The sequence below is a fragment of the Arvicola amphibius genome, chromosome 1 (assembly GCF_903992535.2).
Source record: "Arvicola amphibius chromosome 1, mArvAmp1.2, whole genome shotgun sequence".
Taxonomy (NCBI): domain Eukaryota; kingdom Metazoa; phylum Chordata; class Mammalia; order Rodentia; family Cricetidae; genus Arvicola; species Arvicola amphibius.
Genome location: NC_052047.1, coordinates 87,253,676 through 87,279,571, shown reverse-complemented (window position 1 = coordinate 87,279,571; position 25,896 = coordinate 87,253,676). Strand labels below are relative to the sequence as shown.

Genomic DNA, 25,896 nt, shown 5'->3' with positions numbered 1-25,896 from the left:
AAAAGGAAAGAAAGATACATAGAATAAATAAAGGCAAAAGCCTAGAGGCAAAACGTAGGTAAAGAGAAATGGGATAATTTAAGTTAGAAAAGCTGGCTAGAAACAAGCCAAGATAAGGTCGAGCATTTATAAGCAAGATCAAGTCTCCATATATTTATTTAGGAGCTGGGTAATGGACCTCCAAAGAGTCAAAGAAAGCCACCAACAGGTAGGTTTCTTCCTGAGATGATGAAAATGCCTGAAATTGACTGTGGAGTTGGATTCACATACTGGTGAGTATATTAAATGTCCGAATTGTACAGACAGTAACAAACTACTAATAAGTTTAGTCTTATATACTTTAGAAATGTCTTCACTAGAGAAGAAACCAAATAGGAAATCCATAACAAATTTACCATGGGACTCTAGACAATTAAAGTGTGTAGAGCAATTGGGGTAATACAAATGAAGTGATCTATACTGAAACAATATGGACCAACTTTAAAGCGTAATAGTTCACAAATATTTAGTGAAAACATTGACTTGATAAACTTTCAGTCCATACTAATTATCATCCTGGGGGAAAGCTTTGAAGCAATGGGCTTAGACTGCTGCTTACCTTGGTGTTGTATGGAGGTTCAGCCACAGGAAGTGAGGACTGCCCCCAAGGCACCACCAAACTAAAGGAAAAAGGCAGCCTCCCTGCCCAGTGAAGCTTACTGAGGTCCTACTGATAACCTCGCTTGTAGGTTAAGGACTTACTGATAAGCCTGGTTGTGGACAACAAGAACAGATAGATTTCTGTGATGTGAATGTGAACCAGGAGTAAGGATACACACACACACACACACACACACACATATCATCATCATGACGGTGTCCTAAGGTTCTCAGGAGCCTGTGCAAACAGCTGCAGAATGTTCATTCTGAAGTAAACGCTCCCTGATATTTGTGAAAGGGTAATTATTTCTCGATACTTTTCTCCACTGTGGTGTCTGTGTACATTTGTGATATCTAGGAACCAGTATTATTCTAATCACAAGAATTTTTATGGAGGAACGGATATTGTTGGTGAAGCTTGTCAGTCCCCATTTTATAATATAGATGCTCAACTTTGTAAGATTAAAAATTTATCCTGGGGCCAATATTCTAATGACTAAGGCAATGACCATACCGACTTGTTAATTATGAGTTAAATAGTATTTGTCCAATACCTCCAGTTTCTCATCTCTTCCTTAGGTACCAAGTTTTTGTTTGTTTAAAAGAACAAGGACTAATTGACAGATTTGCTGCCCTTACTAGCGTACGGAATGAAGTCATAAAATGATCAGAGAATAATGCCAGGAATTAGGTGAATGCCACATTTTATAATGCTCCATAAAGGGGCAACTTGGCACAGAGAAAACTAGTTTGTTTGCTTTATTTAAAGATAAAAGAAAGGAGGCAGGCAAGCAGTCAGGCAGACAGGCAGAGAGGCAAACTTTTGAGGAAGTTTATTAGATAAGAGTAGGCAACGAATAAATAGACAAGAAAGAACTTGACTTGTAGGAATGCTGGCTGCTTATTGGGAAGACTGAGCTTCATCTAGGGGTCTGGAGGCTTGACCTAGCTTAACAAGGTAGAGGCATGGTCTAGGATAACTCAGTGAAAAAGGAGGTCTAAGTGAACAAGGTGGAGGCATTATTATCAAATTATACCCACAGCTACTAAAGGGGATTCGTGACCGTGACTTGTCATAGAGCTGGTTCTGCAAACTCCTAACTAGGAAATGGTTTTGTTTTGACTATTCATAGAGGAGAAAGTCTGAGTTGTTTTTATTTGCTTTTGTTCTTGTTTGTTTTTTCGAGACAGTGTTTCTCCATAGCTTTGGAGCCTGTCCCAGAACTTGCTCTGTAGATCAAGCTGGCCTCAGACTCACAGAGATCCTCCTGTCTCTGCCTCCCGAGTGCTGGAATTAAAGGTGTGCACCACCACTGCCTGGTGAGGAAAATGTCTTTTTATCTTCTCCTTGATATAGGCTGCTTGAAGCTATCCACTGAGTGTACAGATGAAATGGACGTGTGGTTGGATTTTTAACATGACAGGATCTCTTTTGGCACAAATACATACGTATATAACTAAACAAATTTAGTTTAAAAAACAACTGTATATTTTCAGAGAGAAAAGCAACTAGCTGTGAAACCTCTCACCACTTTTTTTTTTTTCTGGAGCTCACAGAAAGAGCCTCGGGGCTGTCTTTACAACTACCCAACAAGCTCTGGAAATGAGCTTTCGCTGTGATTTAATAACACCATTTACAGGAGGCAAGCCTAACTTTTTAACACCCACCAAGAGGATGGAGGCAGAGGGGTAAGCCAGTAGCCAGCGAACAATTCATTATCTTTCTGAAAACAAAGATATAAATAATCATTTATTTAATTTCATGAAAATGAAGCCTTTGCAGTCGGCCTGGTAGTCACACCCTCACCCCACCCAACAGTCCCACTGACAGCCTGATGCTCAAGAGAGAACAGCCCAATGCCAAAAGGGGCTGAAAATAAAAACAAACAGCTTAATTACATGGTGGGTGTTTTGTAATGACTTGCTGGATTTTAAAGAGCTCATCTTCTGTCATTTCTATACTCCAAAAGACTTCCTCTCTCGAAGGACTCAGTGAAGTGAGACCCATGCACCCAATGGCCACAGAGCATCCAGTTTTAAACCTTAGTATCTTTGCTCGTTGCATGACTGAATAAGGCTGGATGTACCAAGTACCAAGGTAGCCTTTCTAATAAGATTCCAACTTGAATGTCCTGCTTAGCACCGAGCAAGCCAATGGCTAAATTGTGAGACATTTGCTAACCCTTCTTCTCTTTTTTTCTTTTAACATTTTTATTTCCAAATTTCAAATGAAAGAGAAGTTGACTGAAGTGTGGAGAGGTGGCAACGAGGAACAAAAAGAATAGGAAACTGGGGGTGGGGGGACAAAGGGGAAAGAAGAGGAAATAAGGACGAATGGAAGAGACTTATAAAGACCGGGTAAAGAGAGGCACGAGAGATGGCTCCATGGTTATGAACACTGTCTACTCTTCCAGAAGACCCAGATTTAATTCCCAGCATTCACATGACAGCTCCCAACCCCCTGTAACTCCAGTTCCAGGGGAGCTTACACCCTCACACAGACATACGTACACACGAAATAAAAACAAATGAATCATTAAAAAAGGAATAGAAATGAAATCTAGAATGTTTACATTGATCAGTCAAAATATACTATACAAACTGCCTTTTAGGACACTGCCCTTAGGCAAACACATTTGTAATAGGAACACCTTTTGGAAAAATCTACTAGAAACTGTCACAAAATGAAAACACTCAGACTGCTTTTAGCTCTATAACAACGGAAGCATGTTGCCTACAGCAGTTGCTAGCCTTAGATGGAAGTTCCCTTTATTCCCTGAAACGTCAGTCTGAGATGGTGCTTCAGAAGTGCGGCGAACCCCCTGGCCAGCAGGGAAGAACGACCACCGAATCGAGGATTCTTCTCAAATCACGCTTTATTGGAGCCTCTTGGTTGTAGGGAGAGCAGGAAGCAAAGGGCCCAGAGCACTAAATGGCAGCCGCTTATATAGGGAGAGCGGACACTGGTCGTGCCTAGATTGGCTACTCGCTCATCTTTCGATGCCCCCGGCCACGGGATTGGCCAAAATTACTGCTCACTACTGCGCATGCGAGAGGTACTGTCTACAGCCTTGCCATATATGGAGTTGTTTACTCAGTGGTGCAGGGGCTCAGCGCCATCTTGTAATGGCGGCCAGCAAATCGGCTCCCTGCACAGAAGTAGCAACTGAACGGGAAATGCACAGAATGCTGTTTGGCGCTGTAGAAGAGACACCAGTTCCTCTCAGAACAGAGAGGTGAGGCACAGAGAGAAGGGACAGGGCTACAGCAGAGCTCACCACCGTGTGTCACGGACACTTTCATCTCTGGGTTGCTGAAGTCCCTGCTGTCTAAGAGATGTATGTCTAGCATTTTGGTGTTTCATCTAAGATGCAGAAGGTTCAGTCAAGCATACTCAGCTCAGGCAGCTCAGGCAGCTCAGGCACACTCAAGGTTCATATGGGTCCCCACGTGTTTCACATGTTGACGTCGAAATAGATGTTAACGTATAGGGAACGATCATCACTGCTCTGCTTTTCCTGCCATTCCCCCTAGACCATGAATGCACCGATATATTTAATATACGAGCTTGAAATTCCATAGAAGACATGGCATTTTGTGTAGATATGCTTGAGTTTTGTGTATCATCACCTTGGTTGTATGTATCATGTTCTTCCATCTTTGAAGACTTAGTTCTTTACTCCCTTTGTTTTGGGTATGTGTGCTCACTGGAGATCAGCTACATAGGATTTTGCAGTGCGAATCCTCTACACGTTTTATGCTCTTCTCCTCATTGTAGGCTTCCATTTTATGCCACTAGACATAAACTGTACAGTCAACATCCCAGAGTATGTGTCTTCATGGGATCCCATAGCAACGAGCTGTTAGATGGCAGAATAGAAGACTACGATAAATATTACTGAGGAGGCAACAAAATCTTCCCTAGAAAGGTTCAGTTCTATTGTTTGTAAATCTCATGGTTATGAAGTGATATCTAATTCTTATTTCAGTCTTTACTTACTTTATTATCATGAATTTGAATAACTTTGTCTTTAGTTATCACCATTGTCTTTTGTCCTTCTGAAAATTATTTATTCACATTTATTATTTTCCAATTTCATCTTTTTTCTCACTGACTTGCATATATTTCTATGTAATTAAGACATCATCTCAGCTTTATAATCTTTTTATGAGTAAAATAGTGTTTTATTATATGATGTATTTCTATAAGTACATGTGCATAATACCAAAGTAATGCAGTGAAATCTTGTTCAAAAGAACTTTTAAGAAATGTGTTGCTTTAGTAGGCAGCAGAAAGGGAGAAATTAACATTTGATCCAGAAGATAAGCAAATTCTCACTCATACATTTATAAACATGAAACAGTCAAATGTGATGATTTAAAATAAGCATGTCTCTTCTTGACACATATGAATACACTAGAAAATTATATATGTAATATTAAGCTTATGTAATAGTACATTAAATATATGTGGTGAGAAGTGATTGATTAAAGGAGTTCAAGGATGGTTCAATAATAAATATCATATAATTGAATTATTTTAGCAATGAAAACTCATTGGATTTTATAAGCTATATTACTTGAGTAAATGAAATACCTACTAATGAATTAAAGAAAGTCATCTTCTAAAACCTACAGAGATTTACCTTAATTTGGCATTCAGCAAAAAATCAGATGAATTCACATTAAAATTGAAAGAAAACATTCCCAGTGTCTACTACATATGATTTGAGGTCTTTAGGAACCTCACAAGGCAAAGGACAACATAAGAAATGAAAGTTAGAGAAGATAAATCTCCGAATAATTTCCCAGAAAGCTAAACAGAGTAAAGGAAATTCATGAGACTGTTTTAATGAAAGAACTCAACTAGTTATCTAGAAGCCGTTCTTCCCCAAAATTAATTTTCTTTTATTAAGTGAAATTCACCTAGCTGTAACACAGGAAAATAAAACAAAATTTTATTGGCAATACAATGGAAAAGTCTGAATCATTTGGATATTATATTAACAAATATAAAAATCTGTTGATATAATTTCAAGAAATATATTTAAAATAAAAGTTAATTATAGCATTTTCTAACATCATAGGAGAATAAAACAACTATTAATTATAGCTAAAACATTCACAAACTTCCCAATAATTTAAGAACCTAAAATATTACTTGGAGTTTGAAAGCCCTGACAAATATTATAAAATTCAATGTTAGATAAAATAATCAGAAGCTATAAATGCTAAGTAAACTTCAAAATAGATAAGTCAAGAATGAGGTTTGTTGGGCACATACTAAGAATTTTGTAACCATTGAAAAAAAATAGCTTTATATTCCTAAGTGAGAAGATATATATATATATATGTATATATATATATATATATAGAACAAAGATCACTGTTTAGAGACAAATCCATGTACACATGGTAACATGAAAAATGGCGTAAAGCAGGCACAGTGAAGAGCAGGGCACAGATGACATGGGGTGGGCTAGGGACAGTGAAGAGCAGGGCACAGATGACATGGGGTGGGCTAGGGACAGTGAAGGGCAGGGCACAGATGACATGGGGTGGGGACAGTGAAGGGCAGGGCTCAGGCTGTACTGTAGAAGATCCTAGAAAGAGATTCCTCTCCTATAGCTTTCAAAGATCTGGACTCCAGAATGATTAAAATGATAATGTGTTAGTAATATGGATAAACTAAAGCAGATTTTAGAAAAATATCAAGTAACAATTATGTCATGATATGGAGAGGAGCACTCAAGAATTCTAAAGCTCAGAAAATGGATGAAAAGCTTGGACCTTGAATTGTTGTAGTATGTCACCCTTTAAGAATAAAATCAAGCCTTTTGGTCAAGATGGCGCCGAAAGCGTAGAAGGAAGCTCCTGCCCCTCCCAAAGCCGAAGCTAAAGCAAAGGCCTTGAAAGCCAAGAAGGCAGTGCTGAAAGGCGTCCACAGCCACAAAAAGAAGATCCGCACATCGCCCACCTTTCGGCAGCCCAAGCCCCTACAGCTACGAAGATAGTCCAAATACCCCCGGAAGAGCGCGCCCAGGAGGAACAAGCTTGACCACTATGCCATCATCAAATTCCCCCTGACCACCGAGTCAGCCATGAAGAAGATAGAAGACAACAGCACACTTGGGTTCATTGTGGACGTCAAGGCCAACAAGCACCAGATCAAACAGGCTGTGAAGAAACTCTATGACATGGATATGACCAAAGTCAACACACTCATAAGGCCCGACAGAGAGAAGAAGGCGTATTTCCGGTTAGCACCTTAAACTGAGCCCAGCCGGCTAATTCTAAATATACGCTTTTTCACCATAAAAAAGAATAAAATCACCTTGGATTAGCTTCTGACTTTCAACTTTTTAAAGTATTATTTTGTGAATCAACTCTTGGAAGACTGAAATGAATATCCAGAGTCTAAAGGGCACTGCAAGGAAGCGAAAGCCCTGTGCGGTTGTAGAACTGCTGATGTCCTCCTCTAGCACCTTCTGACATTGTCCTCTTAGAGCACTATTGTGATGGTACTATGGTTTCCTTCTTAGGACTTGAACAGACGCCTATAGTGGCAGTGTCCTGGGTGGGGCTGCATTGAATGTATAACACAGAGTAGCTCTTGATCCTTTCAGAACAAATGTCCTCACCACCAGCATAAGACCTCGGCTAGTTCTACCCACTAGTGACATTGAGGTGAGGCCGTGCACATTCTGTGAGGGAAATGTGGTGAATGAAGAACCGGAGGAAGGCCTGGAGAGACGACTCCATGGTGAACAGCACTCGCTACTCTTGCAAAGGACCCAGGTTCAGTCCTCAGCCCTCAAATGGCGGCTCACAACCATCTGTAACTCCAATTCCAGATGATCCTGTGCCCTTGACCCTCCACAGGCACCTGGCATACATGTGTTGCATACACACACACACACACACACACACACACACACTCATATACACACACACACACAGCATCCACACATAAAATAAACTGAGTAACTCAAAAAACTTCTTTAAAGGGAGGGGGACAGAAAATTGAGATAAGAGCTGAATGAAAAGCCATTGGCTACTTTGCCACTTGTGCCATTTTTATTTCTTTGAAAACATTTCTTGATGGTCACTTGTGCATAAAACATTTTGTTGTCCATGTTGGAAGGTCCTCATATGCTGCTATTTTTATACATAGCTTAATTCGGAAATGAAAAACAGAAACCACCGTGAGCTAACATGGAAAGAGAAGTGTCTCTGACCCCTTCCACATCACAGCAAGGACCCTGGTAAATACATAAGAAAGATGGAGAAACAAGACAACAGCAACCACCAAACAGGTGTCACACTGTGTCTTTGTGGGCAGCATATACCAGCTCAGAGTTAACTAAAAAAGCGGTGCCCCACATAAAACATATTAAAGTAGGGGTGTGAGCGCTTCCAGAATTCTGAGGTTGCGACAGGATCAGCAGAGCTGGAGAAGAAGTTTCAGAAAGGTGGGGAGATCTAGTTGGATGAACTCATCACACCAGCATTTAGTGTTCTTATCTCCAGCAGACAGAAAACGTGTGTCCGGCGTTTCTCCCATGGATGGGCAGTTCCAGTAAATACACAGGCTACGCAGAGAAACAGGTACAGCAGACTCAGGAGTATGTCACCCTGCTCTTCAATAAGAAGGGGGCATTTCATCAGAATTCATTTCAACCTTTGTCTGGAACAGATGATATGTCATTTGTGGTTGGGTTGCTAATTCATTAAAATGACAGAAATATTGTGAAACCAAGAGTTATACTGTAAATGTTCCTGGCTCCCAAACACTATGTAACATGATTCTGACTGCTGCTATGTCAAGTCAGTAGGAGGAGACAATGGTTTTAGATGAAGACACGTAGCTTTGCCTTCTATACTGGGAAATTCGTGAGCAGTATACTGAGTTACACTTCAGTTAAGGTGAAGAGCAAGTTCATCTGGGGGTTAGCTGGCACTAGTGATGGTTTACGCATGAAGCCCATCCCATCTTCAGCAAGTATTTTTTTCCCTCATTTCCCTCTCTCTCCCTTTCTCGCTCCTTTCCTTCTTTCTCCTCCCTTCCTCCTTCTTATGTAAACACTTGCTGATAGCAGGATAGACTTTCTCACCCTCACCAGTTAGGTCTTGATTTTTTCTTCCATCCTCCAGAAAGATTATAGCCTTGAGTCCCAAGGACAATTAATGCTATAGAGAAAACTTAACATCTTCAATTTTTCCTGTCTTGGGTTGCTAAGATTTTTCAATTAGTGGGGCAGAGAGGCACAGTCTCTGCAGGCAAATGTACTTACCATACAAGCTTGCCAATTGAGCCCAATTTCCGAGCCTACAGAGAAAGGAGAGAACTGAGAGTTGTTCTCCAACATCCATGTGGGCACCATGACACAGGCACCCACCCCTTCGCAATATACCAATACATCAATTAACTAATATTTTAAAAATTTAGATACTAGCGCCAAAGGAGGCCAGCTTGTTCTTCCTTTTGTTAGTCTTCTGACTAAGCGCTCACTGTACTTGGAAACAGTCAGTCAAGTTCTCTAGAAAATAAGTTACTGTTAAGGCCCCTGGTTGCACATGCACAGGACCCTCGAATGTAGAACTGCTTTAGATCTTTGAGTTGATCACTGTGGACAGTTAGTGGGGAGGGGAAAGAGAAGTGTGGTGTTTAGTGGACCAAAAGAAGAAGCAGAGCTCACTGCATTGCTATGTTTCTCTACCTATTCCTACTTTTGTGGTTCTAATGTTCCTTCTGTAACCTTAGCTGGAAAGTGGTCCCTGCATTTCTTCCTTCACTTGGCTGATGCTATTGTCAAGTCCTCCACTCACACATACCCGCCCCCATGTACAATAACAGTTTCCTTCCTCTCTTATGTCAGTTTTTCATGGATTCAAACATTTGTTGCCAGGGTGTATTTACTACCTGCTTACAGCCTTGTTCCTGGTTTGACTGAGTTCCAGGATCATAAAAAATATGTAGCTCTCTTGATATCTTGCAGAATTTAAAATGCTAGTACAGGGGATTTCGAGTCTTTCAACCATGACTTGTTTTGTATTCTTTTCCTTTCTTGGTTTTCTTCCTCTGGATTAAGTGTCCCCTTAAAATACGGCACCTAGGACTGAACAAAATATTCCAGATGTGGTCTCATCTAGAGTTTAGAGAGACTCTTACAGGCTGTAATACAAAAAAGGGCTTATGCTAATGCCAGCTATGAATGTGATTTCTTAAAGCAGCTGCCTCGTACTGGTGGGTCTTATTAAAGTTGTGGTCAGCTAAATCCTCCAGATTTTTTGCATGTGGATTTTTGCCAAGCCAAGTGCCTCCTTCCTGTGCTTGTACAATTAATTACTTGAACTTCTATACAGGACATTGTATTTACCACTATTAAATTTCATCTTATTGGCATTTGTTCAGAATTCCATCTTGTCAGAACAATTTTGAATGTTGATTATTGTATTTGCTATGCTCTTCAGTTCTGGGCCTTTCAGATGTCATGGCCTTCCTTGCCACACTGTAATCAAAATCCTTCACTGATAGACTTAATTAGATTGACCCAGAGGAGGATCTAGTGGTCCTCCACCAGACAATGGGGTTAAAATAAGTTCTTTTCATTTGATTGTTTAATTCAGTTGCTATCCTTTTATTCTGCTTGTATATCTTTACGTGTCTTTCTGCTAGAGGAAATGTTATTGAATATTTTATCTTAAACAAGGATTTTCTGAAGATTTACTATGATTGAACAATTTTATACTCATTAGAAAAAAGATCATATGTTGAGCTTGTATTTTTCATTTTATTGATCATATGTTTATTACTCAGTAAATAATTAATACCACTGTGTTGGTGTCTTCTAGTACTGAGTTATATTCTAGAGTCTAGACCAATCTAAGCAGCTTAGATACAGCAAGTATTAAAAACATGGTGATGTAGGAGGGTCTTCTGTTTTAATAAAGAAACTGCCTTGGCCAGCCCTTAGGTGGGTGGAGTAGACAGAACAGGAAGAAGGAAGAGAGGTAGATGGCTGAGTCAGATGCCATGCCTCTCCTAAGTTAGCCAGACTGCAGTGCCTCTCCTCAGGGAGAGAGATGCAATGAAGCCAGCTGCCAGGTCAGACATGCTGAAACTTTCCTGGTAAGACACCGCTCGTGGTGTTACATAGATTATTAGATATGGGTTAGTCAAGATGTGAGTAAGAGGCTGGAAATAATGAGCCAGGCAGTGTTTAAATGAATACAGTTTGTATGTTGTTATTTCGGGGCATAAGCTAGCCGATGGCCAGGAGCAGGGTGGCAGGAACACAGCCCACAGCCCCACACTACAGAATGGCGCCCGAACAGGGACTTGAACCCTGGACCCTCAGATTAAAAGTCTGATGCTCTACCGAGAGAGATGCGATGGAGCCAGCCACCAGGACAGACATGCTGAAACTTTTCTGGTAAGACACCACTCGTGGTGTTACATAGATTATTAGATATGGGTTAAAGCAAGAGATATGAGAGTTAGCCAAGAAGAGGTTAGAAATAATGGGCCAGGCAGTGTTTAAAAGAATACAATTTGTGTGATGTTATTTCAGGGTATAAGCTAGCTGGTGGCCGGGACCTGGGCAGGATGAAAAGCAGGCCTGCCCTCAGCTCCTCACTACAATATGGCAAGAATGTAAACACAAAGACAAGTGAAGGGAGCGTGAAGGCAGTTTGAAGATTCACTGACCCCCAAAGGATGGATGTTCTGTCCTCTACTTTGCCATGGCTGGCAGGAGTCTGGGACATATACTTCAGTGAAAGAAGGAATGAATGAGCTTTGTGAGGCAGCTGTGCATGCGCACTCCATGCGCTGCCTTCTGAGAAGCAGGTGGCTTGTTTGTAGTCAAATCCAGAAAGAAGGGTTCATGACCTTTCTTTTAGTCTTGAAATGTGTCTTCCTCCTATCATAACTGAGGTTCTCCAATGTGATACTTCTCAAGTTCTGGGGTTAGACCTTTTACAAAGCACCTGATAATTCTCAACCTAGGCCAAGGGTGTAGCTAATTTCTCCTTTGCCAACACAACACCCAGTTACCTGGATTTTACATCACTCCTTGTCTCTCTTGAAATGTTGCTCCTTGTTTAGAAGCAAAAATTACAAGTCAATGGCAATGGTTCTGTCTTAAGGTATTTTTCTAGTTGGTCTTCGATGCCCTTGGTTTTTACCTTGGTGGACTGAATCATGCTCGAGTTGAAAATATTTTAAAGGGCGAATAAAATGGCACAGCAGGAAAAGGTGGTTGCTGGACAAGCCTGAGGACCTGAACTCTGTCCCCAGAACCCATGAGTACTAGGATGGGGGTGGGGGAAGTGACTCCTGAAGCTGTCTCCTGATTGCCACACACTTGTTGCAAAATGGTGAGATTTGTACACATTTGCATGCAATAATGATAATAATTGTTTTCAATGTTAAAAATAGCTGCATCTGTGCTTATTTACAGGATTTATTTTCTCTTATTTTAAACAAGCAACTCAGGATTATAACAATAATTTATATAACGTTTATAATACATTGAGTGTTGTAAGTGGCATAGGCATGATTTAAAGTGTAATGGTGGATGTACCACTGCCATAGCCTTTCATACAATGGGCATGGTCATCCATGGATTTTGCTGTCTGTGTGCGTTGTTGTAGCTCTCTCCTGTGACTACTAAGAGAGGATAGGGGTTTTACAGGTGCATTTGCTGCTGCCACTGTCGTTACACAGAGCACAAGTATGAAAGTGACCTTGATGAACAGATTATGCTGACTCACAGATGAGAGCAGTCTGTGCATCTCCAGGAAGAAGTGCTCCTTCTCCTGGGTTCTGTCATCATCATCACCTGTATCAGCGGGACCATACTGTCCTTGAAATCCATTCGATGTGTTGTATATGCCTGGCATGGAACTAAAAGATTTATGTGCATTATCTCATTTTATAGGGCAGTTTATTTGACATCCATTCACCCATTTGATTACTATTTATGGTATACTTCTGAGGGAGTCAATATTGATAGAGTACTCGGGTGTAGGGGTGGATAAAGCACTCATATTCCCTGCTTCAAGTAATGCCCACAGGGGGGAAATGAAGGCATTCACAGGTTCTCACAACCATAGAATTGTGTGTATAGTGTGCACAGCCATATAGTTGTGCATCGTTTTGTTTTGTAAAATACAAGATCTATGGATGCACATAGGACACAGGTCTGACTTCACATTTTCTTAATTTAAGAAGCCTGCCTCTGCTGGAAGAAGGGCTTTGTTGTGCTCCCTCTGCCTAAAAATGTCTTCTCCTAAGAACCCACTTGGCCCACTCATGTCTTACTCACTCAGGGATGTGTTAGTAATTGATGTGGGCTTTTCCTGTCTCTATAGCCAATGAGACACAACCTCTCCTCAATGTCAAGTTGTCCTCATGGAACCATCAGCCCATGAAAACACAGGTACGTTCCCTCCACACACTCCTCTAATGAGTAAGTTGAATGTGTCCAAGGGCTGTGTTGTAGTCACTGCTGTCTTCTGAGAACTGAATAGACCAGCCATGTGCTAGGAGCTTGCTCAATAAATACCAGTTACCTGATTGATTGATTGATTGATTGATTGATTGATTGATGAGTGAGTGAGTGAATGAGTGAGTGAATCGATGACTGTTTTACTATCCCCTAAGTGAAAGCCTCAAACCTGTCATGTTTTTCCTCAGATCAATGCCCTGTATGAGTGAATAAAATGAGTAAGAGACAAGGGGCTGAGTCATTTATCAGTGGCTCAGAGAAGGGACTATTAGTATCTGGACTGGAGGATGCTGTAATAAGTCTAGGATCCCCTGCCCATGAATAATGTTGCAAAAGAAAAACCGAGAAATAGAGTTCTCTATTCCAGATAGGTGTTTGTGAACAAACGAATACACAGGTGCACAGTGAGTACAATTTAGCCTTGACCTATTTCCTTTAGTAAAGTTGCCTGCAACGTTTCATTCCCGTCTCTCTGTGCCCTGTGAAAGTCACGCCCTTGCATAATGCAGTCAGTTTCTCTTGTCTCTTTTCCGGGCTCTTTCCACTCTAGTCTGGCACAGAAACTCTCTCCCAGTGTTAACAGTGTGGGAGGTGGATAAAGAAAGAAGGTAAGATCCAAAGTCAAGCAACACCCTAGGTCATCAACAGAAAATGATGTATTAAAGAGTGAAACACAGAGAAACCAGCTAAGTGAGAAGCAGAGGTAGCCTTGAAAAAGCAGTGTTAAGAAGGGGCAGGAGCCAGGCCACCCGATTCTTCTAGGCACAGGATATCTAGAAAACAAACCAAACTTGATGGATAGATAGCATGGCTGGGGAAAGGGGGAGAGATGCAGAAACAAGACAAACAATGAGTGAGAAAAAGCAGACCTAAGCGGATGGCACATCTGGCATTGGGAAAAGGAGGGAAGCACAGAAATCAACAGGCTCAAACCCAAGTCCTCTTGGAAGTCAGAAGAGCAACGAGGGTGGCCTCATGACGGGGGAAGAGAAAGCAAAGGATTTAGGGATGTATGTGGGAAATTTTTAGATCGTCATGCATCCTTCTGTGTCCCAGAAGAAGTTGTGCACATGAGACACTTTAGCACAGTTCTTAGGCATCACAGGACAACTAACGAAAAATATTATTTCATTTGTGGTTCTTTTGAATAACAAGTGCCCTCAACCCCATCAGCGTTTGTGTCCTCCAATTCCTCCCAGTGACAGCTAGTAAAGCAAGTATGTGCTGTTAATTCTCCAACTCTCCATTTCACTGACCTAAGGCCACCGAAAGCACAGGAGCAGTGGGGAATGGTCTTCCGAGTTGGTCTTTACTGGGGAATGGTGCTCCAAGTTGGTGTTTAGTGAGAAATGGTCTCCCAAGATGATGTTCAGTGGGGAATGTTCCTCAAAGATGATGTTCGGTGAGGAATGGTCCTCCAAGATGATGGTCAATGGGAAACAGTGCCCCAAGGTAGAATTCAGTGGGGAACAGGGAACGGTGTTCCAAGGTGGAGTTCCATGGGGAATGGTGCTCCAAGGTGACATTCAGTATAACTTCACAGTGTCTTGGACTGGGAGCACAGCAATGTGCGGAGCAAGGTGCTGTGGCAGGTACACGCAGACACATGGCCTTTTAAGACCATTTGGTTTTTTCCTCTAAGAAATGTGAGCTCTGTGCACTGACTCACCAGATGGAGAATTTGTTCAGGCAAAATGGCTTTGCGAGTTCTCTTGCAAATCGCCTCTGGCTTCTAAAACACAGTAACAAATGTGCTAAAGACTGAATTAGCTAGAACAGAAGTTTCACTTTTTCACTACAAGAATTGTTTGGGACCGCACTAAAACCTGGACTCTGAGCATTGGAAGGGATGTGAGAAATTCTTTTAAGCAGGCATCTGATTTCAGCCAAGAATGCCTAAAAGCACACAGGAAACTTACAATGGTATGAGGACCCCTCCAGACCCAAGAGCAAATTCACACTGAAGATCACCTTGACTCTGGGAATTTACTACCTGCAGAAAATGGACACAAAGTGATTCTGTGCAAACCTCTGAGAGATTCCCAAATGGCATAGGAGCAATTGGGGAAGGTGATGGCTGTTTAAAAGTTGACACTGAGCAGTAGAACTCTATTAGAAAGCCAAAGTTGAAACTTGCCTTGTGTCTAATGCTTTTCAAACCTTCTAGAAGATTCAATGAAAGAGGTGTCAGCTGAACCGCAGGGTTGACATTGTCCATGGTGAAAATCCTTGGCGCCCTCAAGGGACCTTTGACTCTCAGACCCGTATCTGAGGTCAGCATCTGTGCTCAAGATGAGGTAGGAAAGAGATTTCAGGAAAGAACATCCTTCTAAAGTTTCATCTTGGAAGCTCAGTACCTCTCTCACCATGGACCCCACAAGTGGGCCTCTGTTTGAGAAGGAATGGCCTCCATGTTCACACCTCCTGAAGGAGAGAGCAATGAGAAAGCTTCAGAGACGGCGTGGGGCCTAGCATTTGGCTATTTTTAAGCTTTACCTTTCAACAGCTTGAATTAAAATCAGGACATGGAGCCAAAATCCATGGCGTTTTGTAAGTATTTCTTTTCTTAAAACGAAAGCTTGCAATTGGGGGAAGGAGAGAGCCTAAGGAGATTTGGGAATGTATGCAATTTAAATTCTTTAGCATTCAGTAACTTTCTGGCTAGGGAGGGATTCAGATATTTGGATAATTTCATAAACCATTGACTTTTTAAAGAGGAATATGAAGAAACATATGCCAATTGAGTTATAAGCTGGGCATAACTGTGAGTTAGATATTAGTCCCTTTTACCAAAATGTGGTTTATGAGGCTTTTAATAGAGATTAAATTGGTGGAAACCAGGTTTTGCCTTATTATGTATGAATTTGATAGTTTCCACATTTATCTCTTCAATGCAATGCTGAACCATTGGACCCAATGCAGAATATTTAACGCTGCACAGATCACCTGTTTCCATTTTACAAATGAGAACTGACAAATGTCTACATAAAATCAAAATAATTCATCAGTGATTCACTTTCCCTTCTCCCGCCACCTCCTGCACACCCAGTGTCAGCTAATGACCCTGGAGATTGCAGTAACTTGGGGTTCCTTTGGTCATCATGCCCAGTTCCCATTCTGGAATGTTCTGCACTTAATTCTGCCTATTCGACAAAGCTATAGTCTTTGTTAGGGATAGAGTTAGGAGGAAAAGAAAGGCAAGGTGAAACCACATGCCTCATCTAAGAGAGGTACACTTTAGCGTGTCTGTGGTGAGAATTTTCTGTGAATATGCAGAAGAGAACAGGGCAATGTTTTTGTTTTGTTTTGTTTTTCAATACAAAATTTCTCTGTGTAGCCTTGGCTGTCCTGAAACTCACTCTGTAGACCAGCATGGTCTTGAACTCACAGAGACCCACCTGCTTCTGTCTCTCAAGTGCCAGGATTAAAGATGTACACAACTACCTTCCAGCTGAGAACACAGTGATTTTTATAAAGGCAGAATAGGCACAAGCAGGTTCAGTGCGTTCATAAACAGCAAGCGGGAATGGGGATGTAAGGAGGGACAAGATAGTGAACAACAAGGACCGCAGGACACAGAGGCAAGACTGTAAGGTGGTGGCACAGATATGGTGTGCATACCTACAGCCCCAGAACTCGGGAGGCAGAGGGTTTTGAATTCTAAGACATCTGGGCTACCTATTGAGACTGTCTCAGAACATCAAACCCCAATTAATGAAACCAAACAGACAAACAAAAACACCCCTCAAAGCAATGGTTAAAGAAAGGGATGATTAATGAGGAACTTTAACTGATAATAAAATTAATATTTTACAGAATTGTGAGTTTAGGGAACTCTGAACTAAGAATGTTTTCCCAGACTATAGGCAGGTATCATTTTATATTGACCTACTGACCAAACAAGGCCAATTATATTAGTTTTCATCACTTTGCACCATGAATTTATTCTTTTACATGTTTTCCTATGTACCTCTGTATATAAGATAATATTTGGTGTTTTAAGGACTTCATTACAATTGTATAGAACTAATTTCAGGAGGACTGCCTTTTCTCAAAGGACATGTTACCAGGCATAGTGGCACAAGTCTTTAATCCCAGCTCTCATGAAGCAGAGGCAGGGGAATTTATATGAGTTCAAGGTCAGCCTGGTCTACATAGAGAGTTTCAGGCCATCTACAGTCACATAGTAAGCCTATCTCACACACACACACACACACAAACACACACACACACACACAAACACACACACACACACACGCATGTGCATACACACCCAAAATCCTCCATGATTGATATGTTTACAAAATTTGATTTGAAAATTGATGAGCTATAACTTTTCTTGCTGGGTGGTACAACTCTTGCTTCCATAACAAAATGCTATAGAGCCAGTCTCTTGCGGTGGCACATGCCTGCTGTATTAATATTTATGTCTGGTCAAGAGGATCAAGAGGAAGCCTGGGAAACACAGGAAGACCTTGTCATGAAAACCAAAACCAAAGAGTAGCAGGGAGTGGGCTACAGGACAGAAGCTTGTTTTCTCACAGTTCTCGAGCATGGTTAGCTGAGTTCAGGGTTCCAGTACAGGCTGAGTCCTGGGAAGGCTCCAAGCTTATGAATGGAGGGCCACTTGCTGTGTACCCACACCAGGTCTTTTTTATACCCATTCACGGGATCAGTTAGAAGAAGATTAGTTCCTAACCCTCATAACTGCATGCAACCCTAATTAACCCTTAGAGGCCCATTTCTAAATACTATAGTGGTCTTCACTATGTGGATATGGAAAGAAGACAATTCAGTCTTAGGCAGATGGGAAATGTAGATGAAATTTTATTTGAAAAACAAGAGTGTGTGTGTGGTATGTATGCTGTGTGTATGTGTGTGGTGTATATGAGGGTAGTGTGTATGTGTGTGTGGTGTTTGTATGTGGTGCATATGTGTGTGGTGCATGTGTGTGGCATGTATGTGTGGTGTGTGCATGGTGTATGTGTGCGTGGTATGTGTGTGTGCATGTGTGTATGGTGTGTATGTGTATAGTGTGTAGTGGGTGTATATGTGTGTGGTGTGTGTATGGTGTGTATGGTGTGTATGTGTACAGTGGGTGTGTGTGTATGTGTACAGTGGGTGTGTGTGTATGTGTACAGTGGGTGTGTATGTGTATAGTAGGTGTACATGTGTGTGGTGAGTGTATGGTGTGTATGGTGTGTGTGTGTTAATTTGGTTTTTGTAATTGCATGTTTAAATGAAAAAAACATGAGGAGAAATGAGCTGATGCTTCTGGATTTGAACTTCATTTTCTTCCTCTTGGTTCCCTTAATTTAGTTAAGGAAAGCCCAGAAGCAAGGCCCCCATCCCCCTCGGCCTTCAGTGTCATGAACTCCCAGTGATGGTCACAGAAGATGAAGGTCTCCTTCCTCCAACAATGGACCCTCAGACTATTTACAGAAGAAAGGCCGATACCAGCCTGCTGGCTAATTTCTTGTATCTGTTCTGAACATCCCACATTCTTTGACCCTATTTCTTTATTTCCAGACAAAGAGGTGAATATCAGACAGTGCGGGGTGAAATAAAAGCAGATTTAAATTCCCATTGCTCTCCAAACCACAGAGATGGAACTAGGTCAGACACTTGGCCTGAAGCTGTTACCTCGGGATACAGCTTCACAGGGCTGTCCTGAGGTCCACGGTTCTCCAACGTCCTTGCAGCAATGTCAAGAAACAGGAAATAACAGGGATAGAGGGTTCTGGGAGTGGGCAGTGGGCCACAAAGGTGGAGGTGATTTCTGTAAAAAAGACAATGCATTCTCTACCGGCCTTTTTAAAGCCATGTGCTGATCCACTACTTTTTCCTCACTGAGTTAATCCAGTTTCCCACCTGCCTGGAATGCCACGTTTCTTTTAAAACAGGAGGGGCTTTGAGTTCTCTGTCACCTAGAGTCACGGGGTCTAGTGAGAAGCAACCTTAGCATCTTGCTTGGGTTCTCTGTCCTTCAGAGTTATGGAGTCCAGTGAAAGTGTTAGTGCCTTACCTGTTGGGGATTTTTTTTTTCGATTCCGACTTTCTTAGAGGCTGGTAAAAGGGGTGGTTGATAGAAAAAGTAAGTACCTATTTTATCCAAAGCCCAGGGAATTAGAAGTCCTCAGAAATGCCAACCCTGTTCAGTTCACCTGAGTGAAGGCTAAATAATAAAACCACATTAGACAATGTAGAAAAGACTGTGAGCAATGAATGCAGAACAAAGGGACTTCAGAATATGCCATCCTAATATTCCTGTCGGCACAGTTTAGTGTTCTTAAATGTGTTTTATGTTTAATGAAAGAAACAATGACTTTCAGTGGAGGGGGAAAATAGGCCTTTAAAGATAATCAGGGCCTTAACTACCTACCTTAGGTAGCTGAGGAAAAGCCACTGTACTCTTTATGTTTTAACACTCCAGATATGTAATTTAATGCGGGTCTAATGACAGTCTCAAACATGGGGCTTTAATCGAAATTGTTCAAGCTCAGCACTGTGACAGGAACTCACAAGCTCCCCACAATGCTGTCCATTTTCTCAGGTTCTGCAACAAAAAGGAAAGAAGGAAAAAAAAACCCTTGAACTTATGTTGCTATTGATGTGTAATATACAATAAAAAAACAGTTAAATTTCAATTACCCACAGGTAATTATAATTTTATTGTCTGACTGTACTATGGGGATTTTTGTAATTCCCAAGACTAATAATTTTCTATAATTTTACAGGTTGTCAAATAAACTATTAAAGATTATCTTTGAAAAGGCATCTGCAATTGTAAGGACATATCATACTGTTCATGTACTGTATTAGTAATTAGAGATTCCTGGATAGCGAGAGCCGCGCTGGGTGCCCGCTACCAGGAAGCACATTTTCCCCCAGCCGCCTCTAATCTCCACCAGAAGCTTTCCCGCTTCTCGGGGATTCTCTTCAGTACGGCAGGACTCGCGGTCACGTTCTATTAATACTCCCCCAGCTATTCCAAATGGTTTGTCAAGATAAATCTCTCCCTCCTGGTGGAGAGAAGTTAAACTCAGAAAGACGGCCCCACCTATCATTAAGGGGAAAATCTCTGAGCAAATACAAAGGAGAGAGGCTGACTTGGAAGACAGAGTGGGGGATACTGGGAAGTGTCTCTGTGTAATATTTGGTGTCGGCAACAGGAGGGTTGGGGGTCCAGATAGCCATATAGGTATTTCTGACAACAGCTATTAAATTAGATAGCATCAAATTAGTCCAATAGCAAGGTTCTTTCGCAAACTTCCTCTTTGTCAAGGCAATCGATTTGCAATCATGTATGGGAGATTAAGGACTCTGCTTAAAGAGAGAATTCAACTCGCCATTTTGGATTCAGTATCAGTGCTCGTCAGCAAAACAGCCAGGTACGGCTAATGTGACATCTTCCTGGAATCTCACGCTCCTCCCCATACTCACTGAGTCCACCACATCTCTCTGCCCTTAAGCTTCTTCCTTCTCTTCCTGCCAGACTCCCTCTTGTTCTTGGAGCCCAGAGGAAATAACTCCTTCTGGATAGAGGAGCAACCGATGCCTTCTTTGGTTTCTATACACTTTTCTTGATTCTCCGAGGTTTATCTGGCATCTCTATTATGGAACAGGAGGTGCCAGGTTGAATTCACGGAAGCAAAATCCAGGGATGATGATTCATTTGGAATATCTTTAGTTGTCCGAGGAACACGAGGAATATCTGGTATTGAATTTGTGGTTTTGAAAGCAGAGTTAAGGAGTAAAGCACATATATTGTGGAAGGCAGGGCAAGAGCTGTGGTAGTGATTTGGCACCAACAAGAGGAGTCAGAGAGGTAGAAAGGAAAAAAAATGATTTATTGGAAGGCAAGGATTTGGAAAATAACGTATGTTCCAGTTTCATGACTGATGATAGATGTTGTCTAGAAAGGAGCTGAAGAGAAGAATGGGGCGCATTGCTGAGCCAAAGGTCATTTTACTAGGCCTCACCTGGGCCTGGCAGTACAAACATTATATGTGGGCCTTCTTACATCTCCAATTTGCCCATGAATTCTTGCATTCAAAAGATGTATTTTTTAAAAAAGAAGGTATGTGCATGTGCTCATGCACTCATGCGCACGCCTTTGAATTCAGGTGCCGGCTGAAGTCAGAGGCATCAGATTCCCTGGAGCTAAAGTTACAGGTGTTTGCGAGCCTCCATGTGGGTGTCAGAGCCTTAGGGTCCTCTGGAAGAACAGCATGTGCTCTTAACCTCTCAACCATCTCCTCAGTCCTGCCTGGTGATTCACAAAGGTAAAGGCCTTCGCGTTCCTATCTGGACCCCAGCTCCTTGTTTAGTAGGTCCTCTCATTAACACTGCACATCTTCTGTGACATGTGCCAAAGACCGAGCTGATGCCCTGCCTCTTCCAGAGAACCCTTTATAGTCTGTGCCAAGACTGAGCCTTGAATTTCCGTAGTGTGCCTATATCCTGTGTTCTACACAGAGGGGGAAGAAAAATCATCCTTGACTAGTACTTGAAATCATCTCAGCCTTAGTGGTCTCCAGAAATTCCATACCAGGAGAGTGAAGCCTCAACTCTACAGCCCCAAGTGGGTGCAAATGTAACTGAGGGGGGATAACCTGCTGAATTTGTTTGGTTATATCATTACTGTCACCAAAATTCTTAAGAAAACAAGCTTTAGAAGTTTGGTTTGGACTTATGGTTTTAGAGAGTTCATTCTTTCACGGTAGGAGGACTTGGAGGGGCTGCTCACACCACAGCAAATGAGAAACGGGGCAGACCAAGATGTCAGTAATACCCTTAAAAGACATGCCTCTGGGCACTGCCCCCTTTCAGCTGAGTTCTACCTTCCAATGGTTTCCAGCCTCCCCAGACAGCATGGGAATGCATTGTCCTAAACAAGAGCACAAGGGGAGCCATTTCATACTCAAAGCATAACACCTCTTAATTCTTCTTGCTCTGGGATAAATAGTTGACTGGACATTTTGGTAGAAAAAAAACACTTTAGTGAGACAGTAGTTTACTAAGGTGACAACATGGCCTGAGGCTATTGGGAGGACAAAGAAGCCATTGAGCAGATCTGCAAAGACATATTTACCATCTTTATGTTATATTTACACTTTACCTAGGAAATTAAGATTGATCCTAATTTGGGTTTTAGGCAAAAGATGAGACAAAGTTCTAGGTAAGAAATAATGTGCTGTCACATTAAACTTATCAGTAATAAAGCTTCCAAGAATTTAGATATGATCCAATCTAGTAATTTCCTAAGTCCGTACTGGCTAGCACAGTAGTGAGAAACAAGAACAAAATCTCTGGACTTCTGGTTCAGATTCCATTCTGCACTTGTCTCCAGTTTTTCCGCTTGATTCTGAAGTTGCACAGGGTCCAGAGCAACACACAGAAGCAGCATTTTGTGATCAAGTAATTTTTTAAAGAAGTAAATAATCTGGATGAAAAGCTTTGCATTTAAACAAAGATTCGACTGCATACCGAAGCATATCCTCTGCATGGATTTCACTCCCTTGTGATGCGGTTTATTTTTTCCTCATTACTCTAGAGCTAGTATTTGTCCTTCTATGAGGATTCTGGACGCTTGAAATTCTAAAATGTAGAATTATTAAATAAATAGTCCTTATGGCAGCATGTCTTGCTTCCCAATAAGTCATTTTGATAACAGCTCCGTGCCCTGAGCTGAAGGCAATGTCAAGGTCAATTATCTTATTCGAGGCCCCTAATTAAGACTACTTTTTTGAGGTCAGGATAATGCATTACTTTATTTTAATAGGAAGGAGATCAAAGCTCTACCTTAAATTTTTTTGATGTAAAGCAGGCCTGGCTTTAACCTGGGTTATATTAACAAGGGGGGAAGCCATTTTGCAATTTCACATCCACTGCAGCCCCAAAGGTACAGTTCTTCTCAGAGGAAATGTGACAGGGACCACCACCACCCAACCTTTGTTCTCATCCCATGTTCTTAATTCATTTTTGTGGTTGTTGTTTGCTCTTTCAGAAATGCAGTCTCTAAGAAATGAGCTTGCACCAGCAAAACCAGGTTATTCGGAGATGTGCAGGTGAACTATTTGGCGTATTTTTAAAGGCTGGAGTTAATCTTGCCGATTCGTGGGAGCAGAGCCTGTAAATAGCATGGGAGGTGGACACCCCAGATGGACTCTACTGAGAGAAACATACTCAGCTTATGCAATGTCGAAAACGAAAGGCACTTCCTATAAAATCTGGAATTAGAGAATCTAATGAAAAAGCGTAGGTGGACAGTTGCACATGCTCGAGTTCTGAGTTTGAAGCCAGCCTGAGTGTTCCAGCACAGCTAGGGCTACACAGAGAAACTCCCTATCAAATAATCAAAGGGGAAAAAAAGCAACAGACACTCCAACAGCAATGACCATTTTTCTGGATTGGTAGTAACCGAGTGGAGTTAAGGAATGACAGGCTCTCTTAGAACATTCCTGCTGCTAGTTGCAAAGGTTACAAACAAGGAGACAGAATGTTATGATTGGCCGGGATAGTCTCAAAATTACGACTTTGATTTTTTTTTTTGTTGTTGTTGTTTTTCTGATGTTTCTCTGTAGGATTTAATCCTTTCAGTTCTATGGGATTAGCATCCTCTGTTACTATCTGGATGACAAGATAAACTAATTTTTATTACAAACCTGACACCTGCAAGTAGTCCTTTCTGATGTTCTGCCCCAGACTCAAATGCTCACCCGAATGCTCTAATTCCAAGGTGAACAGATGACAGCAAGTTTGTGTGACACCCTCGCCTTTCAAAAGATTCTCTCTGTTCTACTTTAAGGTTTATGCTTATTCTATGGGAAAGCCCAAAGAAGTGGTAAGTGTTAATAGTTCCCCATGCAAAGTTCCAGCTGAAGGACCACGGTGGGTGGATGCTAACCTCAGCATCCCTAACACCCACGGAAGGGTTTTGAAGCATGCTCCACATGGTTTCTCAAGGGATCCCCAGAGCAATGGAGCCCCAGTGCCCACAGCAGTAATCAGCTCATTAACACATGCTTTATGGGTTTTCCTCTCTTCTCTGACTTCTCACCATTGAGAGTATTGCTTGCCAGCATCACCTCCCAAACTCACTACGTGTATTGAGCCTTAGCCTCGCATTATATTCAGAGAAGTCAAGCCAAGATAATATTTAAATATTTTTGGCAAAAATCACTCTAACAGGTGTACACCATGAGACTGCCAGGCTAGCATGGGTGGAATCTAGAATTCGTGGCACAGAAGGAAAATATATAGGGACAGTACAGAGGAGACTGGAGATAACGCTGGTAGAGATAATCAGCTCTGAAGACAGCATCCTACAGAAAAGATACCGCTGACAGGACAGACTCTGAGGGCAAGAAGAAGCCTACTAAATTTGACCTAGGCAGCTGTCAGTTCAATATGAGGGCAACTTTTAAAATCTCCGGTGCATATCAAAGGGGGCTGGGGCTGCAGCACATCGGTGCTGGGTTGCAGGTCACAGGTCCTTTCAGATCCTGAAAACAAACATTCCTGTACTTACTCGCTTGCACCTGCAGTCTGTGCTTACCTGCATGCCCATGAAGCCTGTGCCTACCCACATGCACATGCAATCTGTGCTTCCCCCCACACGTTCGTTGAATATAATACATGTGCGCGACATGCGGAGGATGCGACGGCTTAGCAGGCTCAGTAGCTTTTTAGATGTTTTGTTTTTAAGTTGGGGAAGAGAGAAAAATAAGAGAGAAAACTGACATTAGGTAATGGGAGATGTTTTTAGCCCCCCATTACAGAGAAGTGACTTAGCACCCTATGAAACCTTAGGATTCCGCAAATCAAAATGCAGTCTTCTCTTCTTCACACGTGGAATCTCTTTGGTGAACAAGAAAGCATATGATCAGGTGAGTCCTCTATCAGCTGAAAGATGCATGTGCCTCCTAAGGTGAGGCCATGGATTCCTCTCTTCTTGCAGGACCCGGACAGGATGGGGAGCCGGCAGGGAGGAAATGGATGAAATATTTGGAGGAGCAAACCTTCCCCGCCAGGGTTCCTATGAATTCAAGTATTTTCCACTTCTATGCTTCTTCAAAGCTACAATGCAATAAGGTAGGCAAATTAATGACACATTGTAATAGAAATGAAAAGATTACTGTGTGCCTAAGAGTAGAATATAATTTTGCTCTTAAGAGGCATGATAGCAGAGGCACTTTGATGTCAGAATCTGGCTGGAGGAGTTACTCAGCTTCAGTGTCACACGCAACACACACACACACACACACACACACACAGAGGGGAGATACGTTAGAATGATTTTGTCATTAACAAAACAATGCAAGAGAAAAGAGGCATTAGCGGGCTATGATTCTATACAGCATTTCTAAAACCAGGAACTGGATGAGTTATGTTCTATCCCTGGGTCCTCTTATCAAAACCTTTGGTGGCCAGAATTATGACTTGGCAATTGTCAGCTGCCACCTGTTTATATGTATGGATTCCAGTCCACCAGGCAAAAGGAATGGAAGCTTGTTGTGGGAGCACAGAAAGGTCCTGATGGGGTTCCTGAGGTGACAGTGGTGGCGTGACAGCGACAGAGAAGGAGAGGCTGTCATGCCTCTTAAGACAGCAGGACACAAGAGCAGTCTAGGAGGATCTCACAAGAGACAGGAGGCACTCCAAGTGCCAAGATCTGCTGACTTGAGCACAGCATGGTGGCTCCTTGAGTCTAGACTCAGCCACCCACAAGCCTCATTCC

At 41.9% G+C, this 25,896-nt stretch overlaps 1 pseudogene; it reads left to right on the top strand.

The window, feature by feature from the left end:
* Window positions 1-6,485: 6,485 nt before the first annotated feature.
* LOC121677043 lies at window positions 6,486-6,911 on the top strand (annotated as a pseudogene).
* The last annotated feature ends 18,985 nt before the right edge of the window (window positions 6,912-25,896 follow it).